This window comes from Etheostoma spectabile, chromosome 22 (genome assembly GCF_008692095.1).
Source record: "Etheostoma spectabile isolate EspeVRDwgs_2016 chromosome 22, UIUC_Espe_1.0, whole genome shotgun sequence".
Classification (NCBI taxonomy): Eukaryota; Metazoa; Chordata; class Actinopteri; order Perciformes; family Percidae; genus Etheostoma; species Etheostoma spectabile.
Genome location: NC_045754.1, coordinates 16,753,703 through 16,763,422, shown reverse-complemented (window position 1 = coordinate 16,763,422; position 9,720 = coordinate 16,753,703). Strand labels below are relative to the sequence as shown.

At 40.5% G+C, this 9,720-nt stretch overlaps 2 long non-coding RNA genes across 2 annotated transcripts in view; one reads left to right on the top strand and one right to left on the bottom strand.

Moving 5' to 3' along the window:
* LOC116672126 (uncharacterized) overlaps positions 1-9,720 on the top strand; it is a 23,734-nt gene that overhangs the window by 6,007 nt on the left and 8,007 nt on the right. The window contains exon 2 of the long non-coding RNA XR_004327470.1: positions 1,941-1,948. This is a non-coding gene — a long non-coding RNA (uncharacterized LOC116672126). The remainder of the gene's footprint in view (positions 1-1,940; positions 1,949-9,720) is intronic.
* LOC116672130 (uncharacterized) overlaps positions 1-9,720 on the bottom strand; it is a 19,638-nt gene that overhangs the window by 6,829 nt on the left and 3,089 nt on the right. Inside the window, exon 2 of the long non-coding RNA XR_004327474.1 lies at positions 8,269-8,270. This is a non-coding gene — a long non-coding RNA (uncharacterized LOC116672130). The remainder of the gene's footprint in view (positions 1-8,268; positions 8,271-9,720) is intronic.

Sequence of the window (9,720 nt, the reverse complement as noted above, 5' to 3'; positions counted from 1 at the left end):
CCCCCTTTTATAAATGTTACTCAGCAGCATTTACTCATACACATTTTACATTTTAACTGACCTACTTTTTAAAATACATTTTAATTTAGTACAACATTCTAGTACCCTATCCATCACTGCTGGCAACGTCACCTAAAATTTCCATGTCCTCGGTATATGGTAAAAGTCTGGTTGGTTAGTAATGGGTTTTATCTAAACTATACTGTATTTGCTTTATGCCTGTGAGAATGCTGTGTGTGCATGTGCCTGTGCCAGCAATGGCTTGACTGCTGTCAAGTCGGCTGTCTAATAGTTGCATCATCTTATGATTATCACTTCAGATAGATGTAGGATTAGCTAAGCATGTATCTGCTGCTGACTACATGCCACTGGAGTCCCCATTCATCCCTGTGTGCGCTGACATTTGTCAATATATGTCAACTAAAACGTCAGATGTGCATTTGTCATGCATACACACACGTGATAGCTCACCCATGACTAAGCCCTTTTTTATTTGTTTTTCATTTTTATTTGATTGACACTAACTTTTATGCAGATTCCAACGGGTTCTTTTGTTTTTGTTCCAAGCCTAACTATATATATATACTGTTAGTGTCTCCAATATAACTATGAATGATCAGAGAGAGTCTGATGCTATTCAAAGAGACAGTCCTAACCTTTCCCATGGTCTTCAACATCACCACTCATTTTCCTCTCCTTCATCAGGGTCTCAGTGACAGGCAGCAGCTAAATATAGAGTGTAGCGGCTGGCTCTGAGTGAATAGGTGTTATAATAAAGCACAAGGTAAAAAGAAAGGAAGGCAGACAAGGTAGTTGTATTGGGAATAAAAATGCCTGGTGTACACAAGGATTTTCAAATCTTAGTGGGAGACAATAGACATAAAAAAAAGATTTAACAGATTGTTATCAAAAATAAAGAGTACACAATTAAATTGTAAGAACACATACACCAGACAAGTCTGTCATGATGCCGGACAACATACTTAGCGTTTTACAGTATACAATTTTAGAGTGCGTTTCCAGGGATCTGAAATTTTCTTTTGGCATTTCATTAAAAAATTACTAAAGTTGTTTCTTCTGTCATAACAGTCTATATTCTTAGACAATGTTTCCTGTGGGCTTTAAGCTGCAGGCACCATATTCACTCTTCAATGGGTCCATTACTCTGTTAGAAGCCTGTCAGGGTGAAAGCCAACTTACGAGCATAAGCTACCTGGTACCTTGTATTGTAGTTGTTTTGTGTGTGTGTGTGTGTGTGTGTGTGTGTGTGTGTGTCTGTGTGTGTGTGTCTGTGTGTGTTGTATTATTCCAGAGGTGTGGGTTTTTGTATTGCACATGCTTGAAGCGAGTGCTGTGTTTGGGTATGCGTGTCTATGTGTGTTCCTAGCAGCCGCTGCGAGCCTGCATGTCCTTAGTTGTGTTCCGCTCAATAAAGCAATTCAGGCATCTCCACGGACTCCTCCTCAGAGCTGAGGACCCTAAAAAAAATGCCTGACTGTGGTGCAGAAAACCTAGGGCATTACTGACTAACATCTGTTCACACTGTGAACTGTTGGCATGCGACACAACACTTTACAGGAAGGAAACGCACACTGGCACACACACACACACACACATACACATTCACGCACAAGCACGGAGACTCTAAACACCATGCCGAGACTCATTTATCATTTTTCTAACATTAGTGGTAAGTGGCAGCCAGTGGGAAACATTTACTCCTGCTGTCTTTTCTGCTTGGCTGGCTCTGAAGCTCAGACATCCAGTGCTTTTTAAAGGGGGAATAATATTGAATTTATGTTCGAGGTATTCCAATTAGTATTGATTTTTCACCATTACGGAGATGCCAAAACAAATGTGTCATTTGTCTGTGATGTACAGTATATTAGCTAGATTAAGAAGAGATATATTGGTTAAACCTTAGATAAGTGCATGTGGAGACTCCAGGGTTGTTGAGTTTTAGATTTCATTGCAGAATGGTGTCAAACCTCCAGCAACAATTACAGTTTGTCATTTGTTGTTATTCCAAAAGTTAAATTTTTAGGGTTGGTAATCTGTTGATCTTAAAATCAAACAAAACCTGAACTGTACAATGACTTGTAAACTGATTTGCTCTAGCTTTAAAACACCCCTGCCATGGGCTGCTCTCATCTATTCCATTATTTGTCATAAACTATAAAATGAAGCATCCATACAACTTTAGTGCAATCCTTAACACACAAACTGTGGCAAACCCCAGCAAACTACAGAACTTGTTTCACATGCCTCACCAGATGATTTTTGGTTCACAGAGATGTAAGGCAGATTAACGTACAATGCCTTGACAGATTCAGATGATTAAAGGTCCCATGGCTGTTGGCTGCCTTGCGTTGACCTTGCTGGGCATTATGGCACACGCCATGTGTCCATTAAAGCACTGCCCATGAACTTTTTATGAAAAAATGTAAAGCTTGCTTCTAAGATAATCCTGACTCGAGTCATTACTCCAGATTATCAAGGCCACATATGAGATGTCACGTAAGTTTACGGATTCACTTGCTAAGTTAAATTATGTCGTTGGCATATTCCACTGGCTACTAGCAAATATAGTACCAGCTTGATACCTTGTGGCTAGTGTTATGGAGTATGTTTGCATATTTGTTATGATAGATGAGGAAATGTAGATATTACAGCTATCCGTTTTGCTTTAGAACAAATTAGGCACAGTGAAAAGGAGACAGAGTGCAGTTGTTGTAAAGCCATGTCATTAAAGAAAAGGGGAGTAGCAAGTCCATTATGATACGCCAATTATTTTAAAGCAGAAAGGTCATGTCAGATAATAGGAATCCAAGCCGAGGCAGGCAGCCCTCAGTTGGTATGCAGATGACAAGCGAAGTTGAGCGAAGCAAATGTAACCTCTAAATGAGTGTTTTGTTGTGCTTAATGGAATTGTTAGCGTTTAGTGTGGAGAGATGAGAGTATCAATCCTGGGGGCGGGGAAAAGCATCGCAGAAAGACGTAGAGAGAAAGAAAGGACAGAGAGAGAAAGAGGAGGAAAGAGACAGAGAAAGGGATAGATGGCTAATAAATAGCTTTCATTACCTTCTGGCAGCCACAGAATAGGTTCATTGATTTAGTATTTTTCATTTGTTTCTTTGTCTCTCTCTCTCTCTCTCTCTCTCTCTCTCTCTCTCTGCCTTTTGCTTGTTCTCATTGTCTCATTTTCTCTCACGTTTGTCTGTCTCTTGCTTGACACATCTATCTCAAAATCCCTCTCTAGTTTTCATCCTCATGTTTTACAAATATTGTACTTCACTGTATGATCACTGTACTAATAAACTGAACTTTCTTTTTTTATTCATTTACTTGCAGTACAGTGTGATGTGCATGTGCGCGCACACACATCTGCATGCACTAATCTCTGCCTTGCCTCTTCTTTCCACAAACCAAAGTTCCTCACTTTACCTTTTTTTCATAATTTGATAATCACTCTGTGTGTGTTGTTTTGATAGCTCTGTTGACCAGACGTTTTCTTTCGGCGATATCATTTATGTATCCTGCTGTCATGTATCTACGATGCTCACGGGTTGAAGCATGTGGATTACGTCTATTTTGTAGACGGACAGATCCTTGCTTCAGGCGTCACAGATTTTCATAATGCTCTTGATGGTTAATGCAACTAAAGAATTCCAATGCAGAGAAAAAGAAAGAACAAAATTATACAATCACTTCATACAATGTGACTAATATTTATATTTCTGCACTAACAGTGAAATAAATAAGAAGTATTGGTGATCGTGGCCCCATTTTCCACCTCAAATGCATGCATGTTTGTATATAGAATGTAAAAGAGTGCCAGATGCTGTCTTGTCTTGATGAATACACTTTACCCCCTCTGATATTCTGCGGTCATGGAGGCTCCAACCAACAAAGGAAATGCTGGTACAAGGACATTGGTAGTGTGTGTATGTGTGTGCCAACATTGCTATTATTCAGCTGTTTCTTTCCTTGTTGTATATTCTGCAGATGTAGGGTGAACCTAACGCCAGTGCCAAGTCAACAAGTTACAGATACACAAAGATACAGATTAAGAAGAGACGTGTGTGTGTGTGTGTGTGTGTTAGAGAGGTGTAAGTTTCATGTCCTTAGGTAGTAACAGTTCTCTGTTTGTGGTGTTAGGACTTTCACATCTGCCCAAAGACCCCTCGGGTAGGTCAGAGAAAGTTAAAGCCTGAGATCCAAGCGCGAGTGTGTGTTGTCTATGTGGAGAGAGAGAGAGAGAGAAATATAAATTGAACAAAAGCAGTGAGTCACCACAGACACATGCTTGCCCTGCTGTGCGTTGGTGCCCAGTCACATAGCCCATATAGGACTATTTACTCTAATCAAGCTGTGACATTTAGTTCCACACCAGCAGGGACCAGTGCAACTGTTTGTGCAGCGTGTACCAACACACTCACACACACACACACACACACACACACACACACACACACACACACACACAATTCTTCACTCTGCACCCAAGACTTCTCTCAGGGGCAAATACAATATAAGTTTGTCCAACCCTGAGGAACAGACATCCACACCACTGGAATGGGCTTATTCTTCACACACTTTAGAGTTGATCACAGCAGCTAAAACAACCCAGACACATGGCGAGTGCCAACATTTTGAAAAAGTCCCCTGCTTGCCTGTCATTGAATTACATTGTTTCTAACTTTTTCTTCTCTTCTCTCTTCTCTTCTCTTCTCTTCCTCTTTTCTATACTTTGCTTTCTTCTCAATGCTTCTTTGTCTTACTTTGTTTAACATCAGTCTTTTAACACCGCCTTAAGCCCCTTTCAAACATGCACTGCAACCCTGCAAGCATCTACTGTATATATTACCTGGTGGATCTTTGTGTGAAAATGCAAATGGGAGAATCCGTTGGATCAGACATTAAACCGACCCTGCCAGCTCCCTAGTCTAAGTCTAAGTCTGCGTAATGTCCGATTGAGCCCTATGTGGTGTGAATACTGCATGTCATTGTCCAGAGATTTCCCAGCGAGTGTGTGGGCGTGTTAAGGAAGTTTCTATCATATGGTATAAAAGGAATAAAAGAAACATCACATGAAAATGTATAACTTTAAAAAAATATATATTTTATTTAACCTTCATTTAACCAGGTAGGCAGTTGAGAACGGGTTCTCATTTGCAACGGCGACCTGGCCAAGAAAAGCATAAGCATGCAGGACAACATAAAGTTTCACATTCAGTATAAACAAGAATACAGAATATAATAAGCTACATAAAGTGCAGATTAAGTAAGCATTACAAAGACGGTGCCAAGTGACGGGTTAGTAAGACAAAAGATTTGCAAAAGTGATCTGGTAATAACACAATATACATGAAGAGGCAGTGTATCATACTGCTGAGTCAAATCAATAAAAAGAAAAACAGTTGCCTGTAGAGACAATGATTTTTAGGAACTTCTGTGGGTAGAGGACAGATCCAAGGAACGGCAAGAGACTCTGTTGTTACCAAATTACATAATTTCCTACTTCCTGCACGCTCTACCCAGATGTCACCCCCTCACCTAAACCAAACTATTGGTTTAGAATGTGAGAACGCTTCTGAAATGGACAATCTCTTGTTGTGTGTTGCATGTGTGTAAGGGCAACTTGGGAAAGTACCTGGACCTGATTCTGTGGACATTGTCTGGAGTTCACTTAAGAAAACAGCTTATGAGTCTACATCCATGCTAGCAGCTCTGTGAGCCTGTACTTAGCTTTGAGCTGCTAAAGGCTTCCTTCAGAATGATAACATGCTTACAATAACAATGTTACATAGGCGTACTACAAAGGCTGGTTCGAACAACACCCAAAACCCCAGCCAGAGATAAGGGGTATCGTGACAGTGGTTATCAGCTGTCTATATGTGTACATTTTATACATTTATAAAAGGAGGCGTTTGATGCATCATTTTAATCTTCTACCACACCAAATGACTGGATCATGGACTGCCTACTTTAGTCAAGAGGAACAACTTATGATATATCATTATGAATAGCATAAAAAACGATTACAGCAAAAAGCAACACTTGCTGCTGCAAATCCGGCAGGAGGCAGAGGAATGCTTGCCAAAAAAATGCTAATCATGTAAATTTTATTATTACTGTATTTATCTTACCAATCAATGCTCTGCCAATGCCTACCATTTATTATTAGCGTTACAACGGCACATTCTACAGCTCTCATAGCCTATTGTTATACTCAAGAATTACATTTAGGTCGGACACTGTCCCATAAGGAAGGATATGTGGAAATCACGTTTTTGGCAAAAGTAAACTGAAATAATTGTGTATTGATTTTATCCACGGTAACTACCAATAGAATAGGCAATTTTCTAATCAGTGTTCTGCTAGTGTGGCTTCCTAAGTTTCTTTGTGTTTTCTTTTTAAAGTTTGTTCTGTGCTTAAAGTTGGCCTCTATGTCCTTTTTCATGACCCAATTAAAGTGTGTTTTGAATTAATGTTTCTTTAAACATGTCATCATGCTTTACTGTAAGAACTTGAGATATTTCTAATCATTTTTGCACTACATTATTGCATCACATTAGCATGAAATGAGTTTACAGACATGCATTACACTCAGAGGTGATTTCTGTTTTATGTTGGATTTAATGTATTGGACAGGTTCATCACATTCGGACAGCTTTTAGACTTCATCATGCAGTTATGATTTTACAGCTGTTCGTGCTGTCTTTCTATCCCTGACCACCTTCCTGTTTTTGCAACAGCTAAAATACTATCCAATTACATTCCTTTATCTCACTATACCCCCTTCTTGAATCCTGCGTTGGGTGATAATAGAGGGATCCATCACACCATTAGCTGCAGGCGGTTTTATAAGCTCAGCAAAATGCTGCATAGAGAGAGCTCAAATTATAGGCCGCTGCATTATACCTTAAAATACGCCTTGTGTTTGGGCCTGTGTATGTGTATGTCCATGTGAGTGATGATGATACTGCAAGTCATGCTCCCCCTAATGACGGATGATGCATTTCCAAGAGCAGAGGAGAAAAATGGTGGCAGGTGGCGACATCTCTCACACCGCTGTCGTCCCCACTGTCTATCTTTCTGTCTGCCTCTCTCTGTGTTGTTTCATCTCTCCCTCTATCTATCTGTCTTTGCTCTCAAATTACATCTTGGCTTTTTACATTTTGGTGAGTACATTTTCTTCTACCCATGACACATTTCCCTGTATGGAGAAACCCTACCTTTCGCTTTGTTATTTCTGAAAATTCTGAAAATGACTTGATAGCATTTTAGGTTAGCTGTTATTTAAATGTGTATATAGTTCAGTTAAAGGCATTCAGACTAAATACAATTACAAATGATGTTGCTGATTGAAAAACGCAACTTTCATCTCAGCATTCTCAACAAGGAAGTCACAGGCCAGAGTCAACTTAATTACAAATGATGTTGCTGATTGAAAAATGCACCTTTTATCTCAGCATTCTCAACGAGGAAGTCACAGGCCAGAGTCAGCTAAAGAACAACACTCAAGTGTGGGCAGGGAGTTAGGGATTGATTGTTGCTCAGGGACGCTTAAGTACAGCCAATGTATGCCAAGGATACAAAGGGCTAAATATTGCTTGTCCAGTTGATGGCTTTTCTCTTAAACACTAGGCAGAACAGTGGATGCTCTGCCATTCCTAAAAGTCTAGCATACAGAAACAATCTTAACATGATAAAACCGAATGGGGTTCTACTTGAATTTGCACATATCAGGTTTTCATTTTAATGGGAAGCTGCATGCATTGTGTTGAACACAGTGCCTGCCAGGTCCTCCTATAGACTGTTAATAATAATGGACAAAGCATCTGGGTCGGCAAAGTGCTGCAAATGTGGAAGTGCCTTAAATCTGCATTCTATTTATCTATTCCAGCAGGGGTCAATACGTGCGGTTGCAAAAGGAGGTCGGTTTCTGTAGATTTCTATACGAAAGTGACCCAATTCTCACTTCATTTATTACCTCAGTAAACATTTTCCACATGAGTTTGTGGTCTCAAACACGAGATTGAAGTCTTCTTCCACGTAGAATGATGTTCATTTTTTGAATGATGGTCTTGTTGATTTTAAAATCAGCAATAAAGCAGGGGGTGTTAGGGCGTGGCTATGATGTGAATGCCAGTTAAAGTGTGTAACGTAACGTAGAGTGTAAGGGCTCCTCCCTCACTCCTCCATTTCATCAAAACTCGTCACATCCGCAACCAGGATGGCTTCGCCCTTAACGGCAAACTCAACGACTAAAAGCAGATCTTCACAAACCAATGGGTGATGTCACACATGCTCTGTCCATTAATATTAACAGTCTATGGGCCCTCCTTAGATCATTTATAATGTCTTCCTTATTTTAACATAACAATATTTTGATTTGTTAACAGTCTGTGTAATTGTGGAACTGATGGTTTCTTATTTATGTTGTCAAAATATGCAGATGTCTGTATTTTGCGCGGTGAGATTGTCTTGTATTCTAATGACAGAGTGGCCTCTCAAGCTTCCTTGGGTATCCATGTCAGCATGTGACGTCCTGTTATTTCATACATTGGCCATGATGTTAAGGATCAAATCAAATTCCAACTTGATTTAAGATTTGGTTGTTTCTTTCCAACATGTTGAATCAGTTCCTTTCTATTTTGAAACGAGGTCCCTTTGTCATTCCAGCTGTAGATGTGACAGCGAACAGATGTATGTGCTTACTCCCAGCCCAGTCTCATGGCAGTTGTGAAATGGTGACGTTATTTAATCAATTGTTTTGTGTACAGGGACACATGGTGGTGAGGACAGATTTTAAACTAATGTATTTTAATGGAAAGTATCTTTCATGATAACAGAACTATTACGGTAGCGAGCAGTATTAAAAAGCCGCATATGGAGGTTGGTTGGAGTGGTGGATGGTTCAAACATTCATCCCAGAGACTGGGGATTGCGTCCAGCATGTGGCAGTTCCTTTCCGCGCTCTTCTTCTCCTAACCACAACCGTCCCGTTGTTGTCGCCGTCTCCTGCATGTGACGGTTCTTTTCCCTGTTGTTCTTTCTGACCACATCCGTTCCGTTGTTGTAACGCGTCCCACGTGTGGCCGTCCGTCCCATTGTTGTCGTCAGCGTGTGACTTTTCATTTCCCCTTTGTTGCGTCCCCCAAAAACCGCAGATCATGTCCCGACGGCCGTTGTTGTCCCCCAAAGCAAGCTGCTGCAGCCCAGTCTCATGGCAGTTTGTGAAATGGTCACGTTCCCATTTTGTGGTGACCACCAGGGCAAATTTGTCCCTGTTGGCGAATCAACAGATCAAAATAACGTGACCATTTCACAAACTGCCCTGAGACCGGGTTGATACTCTTGTAGGAGACAGCAGCTTGTGACTCTGTGTCAGTGGCAAGGAGACTGAGGCCTTCAAGGCCAACAGCGGATGTGTGTGTGTGTGCATGTTAATGTATATTTCTGTGCACCCATGTGTATGTGTGTGTCCTCATGCTGAGGGGAATCAGGGGTGTTTGGTTCATTAAACATGCAAATGCATGCTTATCTTCCCCCAACACCAGTGGTGAGAATAGATAAGAACCAACCAAATGATGCCAGAGAGGCAGACAGAGAGAGAGAAAAACCAAGAGAGTGTGATGAAACTGAGAGAGAAACACTGAGAGACAAAGAGAGAGACAGAAAACAGACAGAGAGTGAGATTTAAAAAAAAAAAAA